Here is a 17,514-nt window from a genome sequence, read left to right on the forward strand (position 1 = left end):
GATTGTAGTTAAGGAAGCTGAGGGACAGAATAGGTGTAATATGCATTTTGTATGTGGTGCAGCCCTGACTTGAACCGCTGGTTGGATGGTTCTAGTGTTGTCTACTGATCTGGGGGGGTACCTGCATATCCACAAATAAACCAAGCAAGAGTTCTAATGCATCCTTGGCTTAGATGTTTGACTAAAGGTGCCTTGGACTTTGGAAGGGGCCATTGTTGTTGTTCAATGTGCCTGCACAGCAGCAAGTAAACAAACAGAGAGTTGTGTTTGTTGGAGCTCCATCTTCTTGTCTTCTCATCAATGAGAGCAGTCAAGGAGTCCCAAAGGACTTGGATGAATAAAGCAGGTATGCATGGATAGTTGGTGGGATTAGGAAAGGCCCTTGCAGTATTGGTTGTTATGTCCCTTTGTCTATGACTTTGTTTACCTACATAGACAAGCAAACAAAGAACCAAGCAAGTGTGATAGTAGTGGGGGTTGTTGCAAACCTGTAGGCAGCTTCTTTTTGCCTCCAATAGAGAGATGAGTAGATCCTTTGAAGGTATCTTATGTGCCTACACATAACAATTAAGAAAGCAAGGAGATTCAAGAATTTTGGGATGCAATGGGGCTGCTGCAGGTGTTGCAGGGATGGAATATGTATGGGTGTAGGGCTGGTGTGTTGGTGAGGTCCTCTCTTGGAATGCTGTAGTCTCTATGTTGATTCCTTTCATTTGCCAAGGTTCCCCAGCAGTTGTTGTACCTGCACAAAAAACATCACAGAAAAACAAATATCCAACCAGACAGGGGCCTTGTGCAGGGGGCTTTCTATTTGATTTGATGGTTGTATCTGTGTTTTCTTTTCTGTAGTTGTTGTTAGTGAATGTTGATGAGTCAATCCAACAACCTGCAACAATACAACAAACAACCAAAGGCAAAAAGGAACTTGCACCAGTTAGCAAAAAGGAAAGGACCTCCAAGAGAGCTTTGGGTTTCAATGTCGCTCGACTAACGTCTCCAATTATCCGATTGAGTTGAAACTTCTTGGGATATACACAAACATCCCTTTCTTTAGTTCTGCAAGATTTGGAAGCTTTTTGCACAAGTTGGAAAAAAGGCACCCTCTTTAGGCCTAAGGCAGCTGACTTTTTCAAGGTCGCTCGCCTAACGTCTCCAATTGTCCGTTTGTGTTGAAACTTCTTGGACCTTGTAAAAATAATATATATAGCACTCCTACAAAGTTTGGATGCCTTGGTGTAGGTACTCAGGTTGCAAAACACCCTGCACATCTGACCCTGCTGTATTTTGGTCATAGTCTGCTGTAGGTTCTTGGTTATCACCATATTCTGTTGTATATTGCTGTAGGGGATGTAGCTCTGGCTTAGATGTTTAAGTGATGGTGCCTTGCAGTTTGGAATGTTCCATTGCTGATGTATTATGTGCCTGCACACCAAGAAATAACCACACAAGAAATTCCAAGTATCTTGGATATAATTGGGCTGATGCAAGTAATAAAGAGTGGAATCTGGCATGTTTGAATTGTTGTTGGGGGATGGTGAGTCTCTTGCATGTGTAGCATTTGTCTCCCTTTGTTTGGATATATGTGGACCTGTACAAACAAGTAGCCAAAGACCCACACAAATGTGGGGGAAGTATAGGCTGCTGCAAACCTGTAGCCAGCTAGTGGAATTGTTCAGTTGTATGTTGTTGCAAGCTATCTTCAGGAGGAGATCATTCCTCATGATCAGCTCCTTAGGGTACCTGCACCTACATACAAAAACAAAGACAAAGCAAAGAAAAGAAAAGACCTCAAACAGTTCTTTGGAGCTTGTTAGCTTTAAATCAGTTAATTTTTTCAAAGTCGCTCGACTAACGTCTCCAATTATCCAATTGAGGTGAAAATTCTTAGGCTTTGCAATTACTATATTTGCTGTGTTCCTGCAACATTTGGAGGTCTTTTGGACAAGATAGAAGCTCCAAATTGTGAAGTGCACCAATGGTGGTCCAGTAATTACCCTTGAATGGAGAATCAAACACGATTATAAGCACTAGTGACGTACTGATAGGGATGAAGGAAATATGGCTTCGACTAAGCTACTACATTAGTTATATGACTCGAGTACCAGTACTTGCACTAGATTATGTACTATTTATCGAGAATTCTAAGCACCCCATGGTGGTATTAAGGTCTATGCAGGGGCAACTGAAAGTATTGATGGTCTAATAAAAGGTGCACACATGGTGTGGTATGTCAAAGGTGTTGGGGCAAAATCATATGCGTATGAACAGTTGAAAATAAGCAGAGGATGACATGGGTACACTCTAAAGGGGGGAAATGGACAAGAGAAGTACAAGTGTGGGATGAAGTCAATTAACACTATCACAGGTTAACAGGAACGCTTAAACTTCAAATGAGATTCCATGCGGGCATGAGTTAGTAAGGGCTAAAGGCCAGCAATAAATGAATAGAAGCTATGATTTCTGAGGATGGACGGAGAACCATTGGCAGAGACCCGAATGGATGGGTGCATACAAAAAGGGATAGGATAGAATAGCGTTAGCGTGAGCAAGTTCTAGTGCGAAGGTAGTATGTAAAGCGAGATGGACCAGGAAATAAAAAGATTGCGTCTACCTCATACAGTTGTATAAAAGTAGTGGTGCAGCTTATGAATATATATATACAGCATAAGACCAAGCAGAGGAGTACATGATGAAAAGGAGTTATGATATTTTGGAGACATTACAGATAGATACAAAGATAAGTAAAATCAAATGACCAAAAAGGACATGGTCATAGTGGAACTAAAGATCTACCCCGATACCGGTTGTAAGATAAAAGAGGAAAGGTCAAGGCAAAACATAAAGACTAGCAAGACGACGCTAAGGTAAATCTTGAGCTAAGTTGAGTGCCTTGCACATTATTGCAAGGATTGCAATGAAACGTGACACGGGGACTTCCCGGAGGGTCACCCATCCTAGTACTACTCTTGCCCAAGCATGCTTAACTTCAAAATTCTGGTGGGATCTGGTGTGTTAGTGCTGGTATGATCGCATGAGATGGAAGAATTCGAACTAGCAGCGAAGCAATAACACAAGATTATGTACCTAGAGTGTTATAAGTTAAATTAAGGGAATTGTAAAAGGGCTTAAGCAAAACAAGCAGGATTAGCTGATTACTGACAAATAGCACACATGTATGCCACAGTTCTTCAACATAATACCAGTTAATGATAGGAAAACCACAGAACGACTATACAGGCCATTGTGTGAGGGGATTTCGATACCACTTAGCAGCCAACTCTGAGGGGCAAAATATAAAACCCAAAAGGTAAGGGTACCAGTTGATGTCATCTACAGAAGGCAGGAAGTAATACACGTGGTCGAAGATTCCACAATATGACCTTGGCTGCAAGACTCACTTCGCACTCCATGGACAGATAATTTTAGAGGGAATGTTACCTACAGATTAACAATATCAGCCCATGCTCCTTCAATCAAAGACTACTTGCTTGGACGAGAAGGTGTGAAATTATAAATTAAGAGAGTAGTAGGACTTATGGAATCCCCATTGCTATTGTCCCAGATAAAGAAGCCCAATTTACAAGTAACTACTAAAGATCAGTCCACGAAGAGATTGGGAAGATAGATGGGTCTTCATATACCATTGTACCCTCAGATCGAGGGACATATCACGCTTACTAGCTAAACAATAGAGGATATATTTCGGGCCTATACGGTTGACTTCAAAGGTATCTAGGACAATTACCTACTATCTGTCAAGATTACTTATGATACTAATTTTATTCTAGTATCCAAATGACCCCGTATGAGACTTTGTAGGGCAGACAGTGTAGCTCTCCAATTGGTTAGTTGATATTGGTAAAACACAACTAATGGGTTCGGACATGGTGCAATAAGTTGTATAGAAGGTGAAGCTCATGCAGGAGAGGTTATTAGCCCCCAAAATCGACAGAAGTCATACGTAGGTAATCAACATCGACTTCTAGAGTTTCAAGTTAATGATTGGTCATTTCTGAAGGTACCACCCACAGAGAAAGTAATGAGATCCAGCAGGAAAGAGGACCTTAGTCCCAGATACATTAGTCATATCAGATCCTCTACCGAATAGCCAAGGTTGCCTATGAGCTGTACTTACCAGCGAATCTGAAAGGAGTACATCCAGTCTTCTATGTATCAATGCTTAGCAAGTATGTTGGTAATCCAGCCCGAGTATATCCCGTAAAGGATATTCAAGTCACAGAGGAGTTATCCTACTAGAAGCAACCTATCGCCATCCTGGATCGGTGGAGTAGGAGATTGTGAACTAAGGATGTAACTTCCATTAAGATGTTGTAGCAGAAACAAAAATCGTAAAGAAATGACCTGGGAAGCTGAAGATGAAATGAAATATAGGTATCCGTACTACCCCTTACACTATAGGTAATCCCAACCTTTGGGACTCTGATGGTGATGGCTCGATGAAAGTATATGTTATTTCAATGGAACAGAAAAACTCTCCATATAGTCTGTATAAGATCTTGAGGAAGGTTTTGATTCACATTCGAGGATGAATGTTCTAAAGGGGGAAGAATGTTACACCCCATACTTTTTTACCTTGGAACGCGTTCTTAAGTCTTGAAAGGCTCTTAAGTTTCATGGAAGGATTGTAAGCCTCTTAAGTTTCCTAAGGTTTCCTAAAGTTTCTTAAAGATTCTAAAATCTTCTTAAGACTTATTAAGAACTCTTAAGCTTCATAAGAGTTTCCATGTGAGCCGGATAATCTATAACGCTATCAAGCAACTCTAAGGATAGAAGAATGTGATACCCCATAATAGAGAAGATTGAAAATAGAGTTATAAGAATCCGAAAGAAGTTGGAGACCGAAATATGAGTCGTAGGACATGAATTATTTATGTAAGCTACCAACTTGGAAATCTTACATACTTAAGCTACTGGAGTATATACCAAGCTTACGTAGCAAGGATTACATAGGTTCGTAAAGTGAGATGAGATTACAAATCCATAAGGGGGAAAAGAGAGTGCCAGGTGGCAGCATGAGAGAGTTCCATGTGTAAGGATGAGTGAGAGCCACATAGAATCAGCTGGAGCAAGGGTGCCCCCCCCATATGCCACGTGGCAGCCTGTGATTGAAGGAAAGGGTGTGTTGGCCCAATGAGGGCTTGACACGTGTCACCACTTAGTGGTGACACATGTCAACCCCTTAAAGTAGCCTCTATATATAAGTTTTATGATCATCCTTATCCAACAATTCATTCTTATCTTCAAAATTCCAGAAAACTCTAGAGAAAAAAAGAAGAAAAGAAATTCTAGCTAGAAGAGATAAAGAGCCACAGTTTTGGGAGGAAAAAAGAGGTAAGTTATCCGATTTTGTTCCATGAATTAATTATCTAGGTTGAACCAAGATATTATTAAGGTGTTAGTAATGAAAATTTAGGATTTTAAGCAGCCCAAAACGTTATCAAGAAGCCATAAAGTTTTAGGCTTGCTAAAGGAACTTCCGAGGCAAGTTTCGATGAGTTTTTTGGGCTAGGTAAGGTCTTACTTTTCAAAGGTGAGTTTATGATGTTTTTATGAGGTATATTAAATTTCTTAAATAAGGTTGGAAGTGGAAAAATTGCATAAGGATGCTTGACTTTAGAAACAAACTAAATTGAAGTGGTTGTAGCTAAATCAAAGTTGAGTAGTGGGCTGTCGTTGTGGTACTGAGGGTGAAGCTGGTTGGGTTGCGTATTGCAGGGATTTAAAGTATTTTAAAAAGGGTGTGTGTTATTATGATTGCAGACACACGACCCTCCATTTGTTATGGTTAAATATTTTGTGAAATAAAGATTAAAAACTCTATTTTCGTATTGTAGTTTTGAGCTAGTTGTTTGGAGTTTTATTGTGTAATGTTGAGGTGGCTTAATTGTATATATGCTGCTGGTTGTTTTTTTTGGTATGGTTGTTGACACTGTGGCAGAGTTGAAACCTCGGGGATGTTGAAGTTACAGGGGAAATGCTGCTCGATTTTTGGTTGCATCGGAACTACTAACAAACTAGTCGAGGGTAATGGATAAGGAAATGACTCCTATTAGTACTTGGTTATAGAGTGGGATATTGGAAAAAGAAAGGCTATTAATCTTAGTATTACTTTCATGTCAAATAAGTTAAGGAGGTATAAAGGCAAGCCGAATTTCAATTAATCCCGAAAAAGGTATGTGAAGCTTTCTCTTGGCATATCTTTGGCATAAGTATGTGAAGCTATCCTTCTTTTCTCGTGGCATGTCTTAGCCTTAAGTGATTGATATACGAAATATGGGGATACTTCCATTCATATAACCCCAAGTATGACTCATAAGTCTTATTGACTTCTCGATGGTAGAATTCTTATACTAGTTGAGTTATTGCCTCTCAAGGCTTCTATATGATGGAGAGTAGTAAGTATGTAAAGTTATCTCCTTTCTCTTGGCATGTTTTGGCATAAGTACGTAGAGATACCCTTATTTCCCCTTGATATGTCTTTGACATAAGTGTGGTTCTATGATGGTAAGGTAATGCAATAATAAGGTTATGATACCGAGCCCATGATGGACCGAGTACGATATATGTAACGATGACTCCTTGAGGAAAAGTATAGACTAGGTAAAGCTTATTCTTTGTCTTCCTTTGGCATGTGCTAATTGTAAGTAAAATATGATATGAGCTCTAGGGTAACTCTACTTTTAAGTCCTAAATGTAATCCATATCTTTTATTCACTTCTGAATGTCAAACTCTTGTAGTAAGTTGAACTACTTTCCTTGAACTCCATAGGTTGAGAAGTACTGGATGCATAAGCTCCTAGTCCTAAGGACTATGTGATAATATGTATCCCTGATTCTATGAACTGTTAGTATTAATTTAGTACGTGCCTAGGGTCCCCGAGATCCTAAGTTATATAGGCCTCAATGGCATTTAGAAGGCACTCGAGATGGCTACACTACTATTCTGGTCCTCGGATGATATCTTAATCTTCTTACATTGTCGAGTCTCTGATAATGATTTATATTGTATATGGTTACTCACAACTTGATTCGTGTATACTATAAGACATCTTTCACCAAGTCCCATAAAAGGCCGGGTACGATATATAATGATATGATGACACCGAGTCCCATAAAGGACCAGGTACGGTATATGATGATATGATGACACCGTGTCTCATAAAGGGTCGGGTATGGTATATGATAGGTGGATCGGACCGAATATTCCTCGACATTAGTATATGATATATGGATTGGAACAAACGTTCCTTGGTATTACTATATGATATGTGGATTGGGCCATTGTTTCTCGACATTATTATACGATGTGCGGATTGGGCCGTATGTTCCTCGGTATGTACTTACTATATACATGGATCCATCTATACATTCCACAACGCTAATAATATATATGTGCATATGATGATAGAATGATGTAGATGGTACATCGAGTCCCCAAAATGGGTCGAGCATAGTACATAATGGTAATATGTATGACTTTCTTTTATACGATGCGAGTACGGTAAATGGTTAAATGTTATACTTATCCCCTTCATCCCTACGCCAACTGTAATTTCCTTATAATTTTTATGCTTTACATACTCAGTACATATGTCGTATTGACCCCCCTTTCTTTGGGGGGCTACGTTCATGCCTGCAGGTACAGATACACACTTTGGGGATCCATCAGCGTAGGAGTTCCACTCAATAGTTTAGAAGCGCTCTATTGTGTTGGAGCTTAGTTTTGGTATTGACCCTCGATATATATATTTATTTATTCACGGGTACGGCGGGGGCCCTGTTCCACCTTATGTTACTGTTCTTACTCTTATAGGTCTATAGACATGTATGTGGGTTGTGTATGGGTTGTATATGCATGTATGTACAGTGGTGCTTATGATAAACTTCATCGGCTTATATGTTATCTTGCCTGTTGATGTGTTATAACTTAAACAGGGGACAGATTTACGCCAACTGTAATTTCCTGCATCCCTATGCCAACTGTAATTTCCTTATAATTTTTATGCTTTACATACTCAGTACATATGTCGTACTGACCCCCCTTTCTTGAGGGGGCTGCATTCATGCCTGCAGGTACAGATACACACTTTGGGGATCCATCAGCGTAGGAGTTCCACTCAATAGTTTAGAAGTGCTCTATTGTGTTGGAGCTTAGTTTTGGTATTGACCCTCGATGTATATATTTATTTGTTCACGAGTACGGCGGGGGCCCTGTCCCACCTTATGTTACTGTTCTTACTCTTAGAGGTCTGTGGACATGTATGTGGGTTGTGTATGGGTTGTATATGCATGCATGTACAGTGGTGCTTATGATAAACTTCGTCGGCTTATATGTTATCTTGCCTGTTGATGTGCTATAACTTAAACAGGGGACAGATTTACTTACAGATAGCAGGGATATACGTGAGTGCCAGTTCGAGCACCCGTCATGGCCTACAGGGTTGGGTCGTGATAGATTTATGGTATACTTTATCATAATTCATGGTATTTTTGAAGTATATGTTTTCCCATAATAACTCATGATTTCTATTATAGTGTTTAATTTCTTTTATGATTTATGATGTTTCCTATATTGCATTAGTAAAGTCTCATGGTTTCAAATAGTATTTCAAATGACTTCATGGTTTTAAAATAGCCCATTGTATCACCTTATCATAACGTGTCATTCTTTAAGGAAAATGGCTTCTTACATTGGGTTATGATTATCACTATAGTGTTTATGTTTTCACATGACTCCATTGTGGTTTCCAAATTGCATTGAGGTTGTTCATGAATTACTATCATGATTTAATGATTTACTTAGTATGTTTTCTAACTTAATCAATTGCACATTATGATGAAATGCATACTCTTTTACCTATATGATATCTGTCACGACCCAACCCCGTAGGCCATGACTGTTTCCCGAGATGGACACTCGTATATACACCTATGAGCTATATGATCAATCCATAAATAAACATAATATGGAACCTATAAAGACCCAAAACCTAGTCTCAGAATTGTTGCATAAATATATATATATATATATATATATATATATATATATCAGGCAACCTGTCTCCTGAGGAGTCATAACTATCAACGGGTAACATAGTACATAAGCCGACGAGGTTGTCATAGCATGTGTAAACGTCCCACTACATATACATATGTTCAAGCTGACAAGGCTTCCACTACACACAACATCTAAAAATATACATATACACGAAGGCCGACAAGGCTGCCACTACACACAATATCTCAAAATATACATATACACGCAAGTCAGCAAGGCTTCCACTACGTACGAGAATGTCCCAAAATAAGTCATACTAACACAATCAAACAACATCCATATACAACTTACATATATGTCTACAGACCACTTAAGAGTATTAACAGTAGCATATGATGGGACAGGAAGGATCGGGCCATACGTTCCTCGTCACATATGTATATAATGACTACATGAGGAAAAGTAGAGAGTATGTAAAACTATCCCTTCTTTCTTTTGGTATGGCTTAGAATTATGTAAGGATAAATATGAGCTTTGGGGGTAATTCTATTCACAAGTCTTGAGGGTGCTTCATGATTTTTGTTCGTAAAGATGCTCCAATAGTTAATGTTCTTGACTTTTATGAGTGTTTTTGTATCATCTTGATTCATGCCTATGATTTCTAATGCTCTTTTGATATGATCAATAGTGATATTTGAGGGATGATTGATATGACTATCGTCTTGATTTTTAAATGACAATTCATCTTTATTACTTCATTAAGTCTTTGACAACATTTTTAATTGCATATGGTTACTCACTACTCTACTCGTATATACTATAACCCTTCTTTCACCAAGTCCTAGGCCAGGTATGTAATCATGCATAGTTTACTATATTTTCCATCGAGTCCCACATCAAATGGCTGGTACGCTATATGAAGACATGATAATGCAATGACATGATCAACTTACCGAGTCCCTCACTAGAGGGTTAGGTGTATATATATATATGTGATGATGATATGATGTGATGTGATAAGGTCGTGATGGCGTCGGGCCCTATAATGGTCCTACAGTTATAATTCACCGAGTCCCTAAAAGGGATGGCTATATTGTATAATATGAGCATGCATGTTTTCACGATCCACAAGGTACAGGTACAATGTTTTCTTAAGTAACGTGTTTATCCCCCTGACTCTCTCTATTTCAGATATACTTCCAGTTATACTTGTATACTCAGTACATATGTTGTACTGACCCCCTTTCTCGGGGAGCTGCATTTCATGTCTGCTGGTATAGGTACACACTTTAGGGATTCGCCAGCGTAGGAGTCCCACTCAGTAATTAAGAAGCGCTCTATTGTGCCGGAACCTAGATTTTGGCACCAACCCTTGATGTATATATTTATCTATTTACGAGTACGGCGGGGGCCCTGTCCCACCTTATGTTACTGTTCTTACTCTTAGAGGTCGGTGGATATGTATGTGGGTTGTATATGTATGTGTGTATAGTTGTTCCTATATGTTGTGATGGCCTCGTCGTCTTATATGTTATCATGCCTGTAGATACATTATAACTCAAATAGGGGTAAGGTTTACTTATAGTTAGCAGGGTTATATGTGAGTGTCCAGTTCGACCACCCATCATGGCCTACGGGGTTGGGTCGTGACAATAAATCTCTTAAACGAATTAGAATTCATAGATGAAATAGAATCTTTAATAAGATATAAAGAACTGATGAATAAAGAAACAAGTGCACATAGTGCTAGCCCTTTCCAAAGAACCAGCCCAGCCCCTACTATTGGGTATAGTACCAGAGATCTACCAAGAAAAGCTTGGCCTATACCAGCTATAGATATAAAAGAAAATATTAAGCCAGCAGATAGGAGAATGCCTCTAGAAGAACCCATTAGACTACAGAAAGGAGGAAATAAAGGAAAACTACTTAATATAGCTGCTCATGATCCATAAATGTGGAATACAGTTATCGATATATGGAAAGGAATAATAGTAGCAGACTTCATAAAAACATATCCTAAAACAGATGTAGAGACAATGTACAAATATTTAGAAACTTTCTTAGGAGAATCATGTAAAGCAGTATGGGAAGCTTATAAACAGATCTATCCCCAAGAATTCCTGGAGTCTAATAGACTTAGGACCAAATCCATATAATTTTGCTAATAAAATACATGTGGTGTTAACAGGTGAAGACCCAAATAGTGGACTAGTAGCTTTACAAAGTAATATTGTTATAAAATTAGAGCAATTAAGTATTACAAATTGGATGCATATTAAAGACTTTCTTAAAGACTATTTTTATGATTGTACTATTAGCGTTAATACATTTGACGAAGAACTAGGTAACAAATTATTTCATAAATTACCTGAAGCTTTAGGCAGAGAAATAGAAGAAAGATAGTACAAAAGAGCAGGTGTAGAACAAAATCCTACAGTGTTATGGTCTATAGGGCAAAAAATACAACATGTAATGGAAATACTACAAGAAAAATGTACTAATATACAAATACAGAAACAACTTAAATAAAATGAAATGAATTTATGTAAATCCATAATATATACAACCCAAAGCTATGGTAAATAACCACGTAAGCAGAAAAAATACAAAAGAAGATATTCGTATAATTAGAAGCCATACAAACGTAAAAAGTATTACCTAAAAAGATCTTCATCCAAAAAACCAAACTTAAATAAAGATAGACATGTTAGAAAATATAGAAATGATAGAAACTATAAAAATAAATTAGAATGGTATACATGTGGCAGTATAGAATATTTAGCTAATACATGTCCTAAAACAAACAATAGTAAAATGAGAAACTCTCAACTAGTAGAAAAACTGCAAGAAACTCTACTAAATGTAGATGAAGACATGTCAGACACAGAAAGTATATATTCTATAATAAGTATTGAAGTAGCAGATAAAACTCAATCCTCCTCCAACTCTGAAGAAGATAATCTTATAAATGAAATAGGATTAGAAAGAGGAATGTTAAATCTAGAAGACTTACAATTAAGCACAATGATGAATATAGGATAAGAATGTAGTCATAATTTTGAAAGACATAAAAGAATAGATAGTAATCAATGTACCATATGTAAATGGTATCCCAGTAGAACAAACAGAGCCAAATGTCAAAAATATTATATGGAAGCAAGTATAACTTGCATAGAGGCTAAATTAGAAATAAAAATAAACAAGAAACAAGAACATATGCCAGTAAAAGACACGATTACTAATTTACAGTTACTAACTTTAGAAACAAGATTAAATGACTTCGAACAAAAACTAATTTCCATAGAAAGTGGAAAGCAGAAAATAGAGGATACACAAGGAACTATACATTTAGACAATATAGAAACTGAACTCATGAATGTAGAAAAAAATAGTACTAGCCTTATATGTAACGAAGACAAATAATTTGGAACAGTAAAAGTCCTAGCTAGAATAAAGATTAAAGACAGAGAAATAGAAACTCTAGCACTAGTAGATACAGGATGTACAAGTTGCCTCATAAATAAAAAGATATTGCCAGCAAAGGTGTTAAAAATATTTAAAGAACCTATATCCGCAATACAAATGGATGGGACATATAATTTCTATAATTATTAAATAGAAAAGGTCCAAATAAGTTTTATTAATACATGTAACAAATTTTATAAACCTACATATAATATGTATAAAATACTGGCAAAAGACTTAGACATTAAAACAGATTTAGTAACAGGATTACATTTTCTTATACAAAATAATGGAAGTTGTTTGTTTTCCAGAGATGGAATAATGTTATTTAGAAATACAACTTATACTCCAGTACAAACTATATACCCTCCTACAAAAACAAGATCTCAAATTAAAGTCATACAAACCCCTAAAAAAGTACAAAGCCATGTTATGAAGAATGTGGTGATAAGGAAGGAAGTTGTTCTTCACAAAACCTGTATGAAGAATATAACGATTATTTAGAACAATCATATTTAGAAGATATAGAAAAAGATTACACACTAATAAATGTAGAAACTGAATTTTATAATTTTCAGAAAGGAATAAATACAATAGGAACAATAAAAAATCCTAAAGACTTAGATAGCATAATAGCTATATTAGATGAAATGGAGATAATTGGTGAAAAACCTTTAATACATTGGGGATGTAATAAAATTATGTGTAAACTAGATATAATCAACCTAGAATATATTTTAAAAATAGCAGCTACAGAGGAAAATAATGAAGACACCGAAGAATTTAGTAAACAAATCAAAGAACTATAAAAATTAGAAGTGATAAGAAGATCAACTTCTAAACATAGATCTGTTGCATTTATGGTAAGAAACCATAGTGAGCAAGTAAAAGAAAAAGCTAGAATGGTGATAAATTACAAGAGACTAAATGATAATACTAGAATAGATGCTTATAAATTACCAGACAAAAAATGAACTAATAAAAATGATACAAGGTAAAAAATTATTTAGTAAGTTTGATTATAAATCTGGATATTTGCAAATAAAAATGCACCCAATAAGTATAGAATGGACATCTTTCACTTGTCCAGAAGGACATTTTGAATGGTTAGCCATGCATTTTGGGTTAAAGACAGCACCGCCCATATTTCAAAGGAAAATAGATGATATGGTCAGAGACTATAAGAACTACAACTCCCATGCTTTCTGTTGGTCAACAACCAACTAACGATCGAAGAGACAGCAAAATAGGAACTTTCAATCAGGGCGCCAAAAAAGGAATAGATAGGTGGTTCAGTATAGTTTTAAGTAAAAAAAGAGTTTTTTAATTATATACCATATTTTGATAATTGCGGATCCATTAGAAAAAACTTGGGGGTCGGCCTCCTGACTTCGTTCTTGAGAATGGTCGCCACTTCTACCAGTCTATGTAGATGATACTTTAGTATTTAGTAAAAATATACAAGAATATCTAGGACATTTACAAACTATTTTTACACTATTTGTAAAATATAGGATAATCATTAGTAAAAAGAAAATGGAATTATGTAAAACACATATTAATTTCTTAGGAGTAATAATAGGAGAAGGTAAAATAAAGTTATAGCCACATATAGACAAAAACGTATTAGACATGCGACATAAATTAGAAAATACAAAAGATTTATAAAAATTCTTAGGCCTGGTAAACTATGCTCGAAATTTTATTCAAGACTTAGAAAAAATAGATGTACCTTTATATTCTAAAACATGAAGTAAAGGACAAAAACATTTCAATGCAGAAGATATAAAATTGGTAAAACAAATAAAGGAAAAGGTTAAAAATATACCAGACTTAAAAATCCTCCTAGAATTTAACTATATCATAGTCCAAACTGATGGAAGTCAGTTAGGATGGGGAGGGGTTTTGAAAACTAGACCTAGTAAATATAGCCGTAAAAACAAAGAAAGAATATGTGCATATCAGAGTGGTAAATATAAAGAAAAGGGAAATATGAGTAGTATAGACGCCGAGGTACTAGCAATAATATATGGATTAAATAGCTTTAAACTATACATATTAAATAAACAAGAAGTATTAGTAGGAACAGACTGTGAAGCCATAGTAAAATTTCATCAAACAATAATTAGTAAAGCTATAAGCAAAAGACAATGGTTAAATTTTATGGATGTTACATCTATATATAATAATATAGTATTTGAATATGTAAAGAAAAAGATAATGATTTAGCTGATCAGTTGAGTAGATTACAACTTAAAACTAATTAGGTTACCTATGTTTCAGCATTAAACCAACTGGCCAACAGCCAACAGACAAGGGCAAGGGTGTAGCCCAATCAGACTCATACGCTCATACATTGTTAGGTAAGACTAATTTTAGACCCCAAGGTACACTTGAGATGATGGAAATGATTTACTTTGGTAAATTCATCTTAATTTCTTATCCTCAATGTAACCTATCTTTTAGAATATTGCCAGATTGTAATAAAGATAAAACACAAAAATATTTAGTAGATAATTTGTGGATAGCATATAATAAATAAGACACTAAACATTTTATTGCAGCAAACAATGTTTTATGTCAATATTTCTCAGACAAAAATAGAGATAATAAATTTAAATATTACATTGTTATACATGGTAAAACAAATGGAGTTTTTCAGACTTGGATTAAAGTAGTAAACTCAATAAATGGAGTAAAAAATCCACTTTTTAAAGGTTTTAATAATTTTACTGAAGCTTTAGAATATGTCAGAGGAATACTGTGTGATCCTTGCTACTTATACTCGACATGTACTCAAGTAGAATAATTATGTAAGACATCCAAACCTGTAGCTTAAGCAAGTAGGTCGATTACCACGACTCATTATTTGGCCTCCAACTCCTTTTAAATCCTTCCAAACCTATTTCCAACCATCACTACTCACATAGAACTAGTCGATGTAAAATATAGGGCATTACATCCTCCCCTCCTTCGAATTATTTGGTAACGTCATGGATAACATGGATCACATGGCAACTTTAGAGAAGCTAAAAAAATATTCTGATGTACAAAACTACGACAACAACATTCAAAAAGACACAGACAAAATTATTTTTTGTGATCGTGCTCCACCATGACCAAAGCCTTCAAAAGATTAAATACCAAAAATGAGGCTCTAGTTTAAGAAAATATGAGACTTCTGAAGCTGCTTGACACTTTCTAAGGTAAGTTTCTTTCCAAAACAAATAATACAGGTACTCAGACTGAAGACATGAGTTCTCCATCTTAATCAAAAATGGATGAGAAGGGTGTGCATTCCCCTCTGAATACTAAGAAATCTACTGTATCAGATCAAGGTACACCTAGTCCAGTTCAAACTATAGCCGGTAAAGACATATCAAACCCGTTAATGGCTGACACTTTGCCGAAAAGTGAAGACGAGGGATCTTCTTCCTCACGAAGAAGATTACCTACAACTTTCAACAAAGACAATTCTAAGAAGAATATGGCTATAAAAAAAGGAAAAAAAAATAAAATTGAATCCATAATTATGCAGAATTTAGAGCAGTTTTTTTAAGATCATGGACAAGATAAGCATATTATTAGTAAAGACAGTCCAAATCTTGAAAATGAAGAAATAAATTCAGACGAAGATACCAACACCAGTCCAATAAAAACACCAAGCTCAGATGGAGACTTTGAAAATAATAATTATTAAGATGCCCAAGACCCATATGAAGATGAGGACTCAGGAATGAATTTTAACTCCATTGCCTTACATAATTTAGACACATAGTTCAATACAAAGGCAATAGAGACAGGAAGATAGATATCTGCACCAAAAGAAGATCATGAAGAAGACGTTTGTGGTTATTATACAAAGTAAGAAAGAGTGCCATGTGGGTATGCCCACTAATGTCTTGTAAAGAGTGTTGTCACTTTATCACTACCCTCCAAGGGAAAAACTATTGATAAGCATGCGTCTGTCTATATCAGTCAGTAAAGATTGAAGTTAATAATGCATGTGACGATGGGGCCCAATGAGCACCCAACGTGCATTATTACAGAAAATCTTATCAGTTTGTCAGCCATCAATAATTGAGCCACATAGCATGTGTTAAACCTTTCACTTACTTGTCCTCGAGTCTATATAAGAAAGAGTGGTGTGCATTAGGAAGAGTAGAGTTAAGAGAGTTGAGAGAGAATCCTTAAGCTAAAAATCACCACCATATTCCCCTTTCCTTCTTGTTTAAAAATCAAAACCTTTTGTCCTTGGCTTGTACTAAAGTGTGAAATAATAAAGTGTGTTGTGTAAAGTTTTTCTAGTCTATTTGCAAAGTTCTTTGGGGTTCTCAAAATGGAAACCTCTCTTTGTTAAATTATGTAAGTCTAATATCGTTTATACTCAATTTCACCAAAAAAAATATGATATTACTTTGATTTACTGCTTTATTTATGTAAATTGGTATATAGTTTTGATTTATTTACCCTTAGTACATGGTTAGCCTCTTAATGTCTTAATAACTACTATGGATTAACCTGTAGATTTCTAGGATTATTGGCCTTAAAAGTCTGATTAAATGAATAAAGGCCTAAGTTGTTGCCTTATGTATATCCAGGGTGTGGTTAAAGATGAAATTATTAAGATCCTAAGTTAAGAGGAAGAGATGAATGGGGTAAGATAAGATTAAAAAAAGAAGATAAAATCGAGGAAAATGGAGAGTATAAACCACTAGATAAACATGATAAAACTATATGAGAGAGGGAGTATTGAGTAGGATTTACAACATATTTGAAAAAACTTATCTGATAAAAGCCTTTACCACTATTTCCAAAAAATCTCTAAATTTTGTTTTGGTATCAGAGAGAGAAGTTTCTGTGGACCCTAAATGCGAAGACCCTTTAAAAGTATTCAATCATTCAAAAAAACAAAAGGAAGTTAAAAAGCTTATACTGGAAATACAAACGGTTGAATCAGACTAAAGAAGATAACAGTAGATTAGACGAGATAATTGATATAATATCTAGATTAGAATATAGATTTGTTA

At 35.8% G+C, this 17,514-nt stretch overlaps 1 pseudogene; it reads right to left on the reverse strand.

Moving 5' to 3' along the window:
• Window positions 1-2,916: 2,916 nt before the first annotated feature.
• LOC129893613 (5S ribosomal RNA) lies at window positions 2,917-3,035 on the reverse strand (annotated as a pseudogene).
• Window positions 3,036-17,514: the final 14,479 nt, after the last annotated feature.

Source organism: Solanum dulcamara, chromosome 6, assembly GCF_947179165.1.
Source record: "Solanum dulcamara chromosome 6, daSolDulc1.2, whole genome shotgun sequence".
In the NCBI taxonomy this organism is placed as follows: domain Eukaryota; kingdom Viridiplantae; phylum Streptophyta; class Magnoliopsida; order Solanales; family Solanaceae; genus Solanum; species Solanum dulcamara.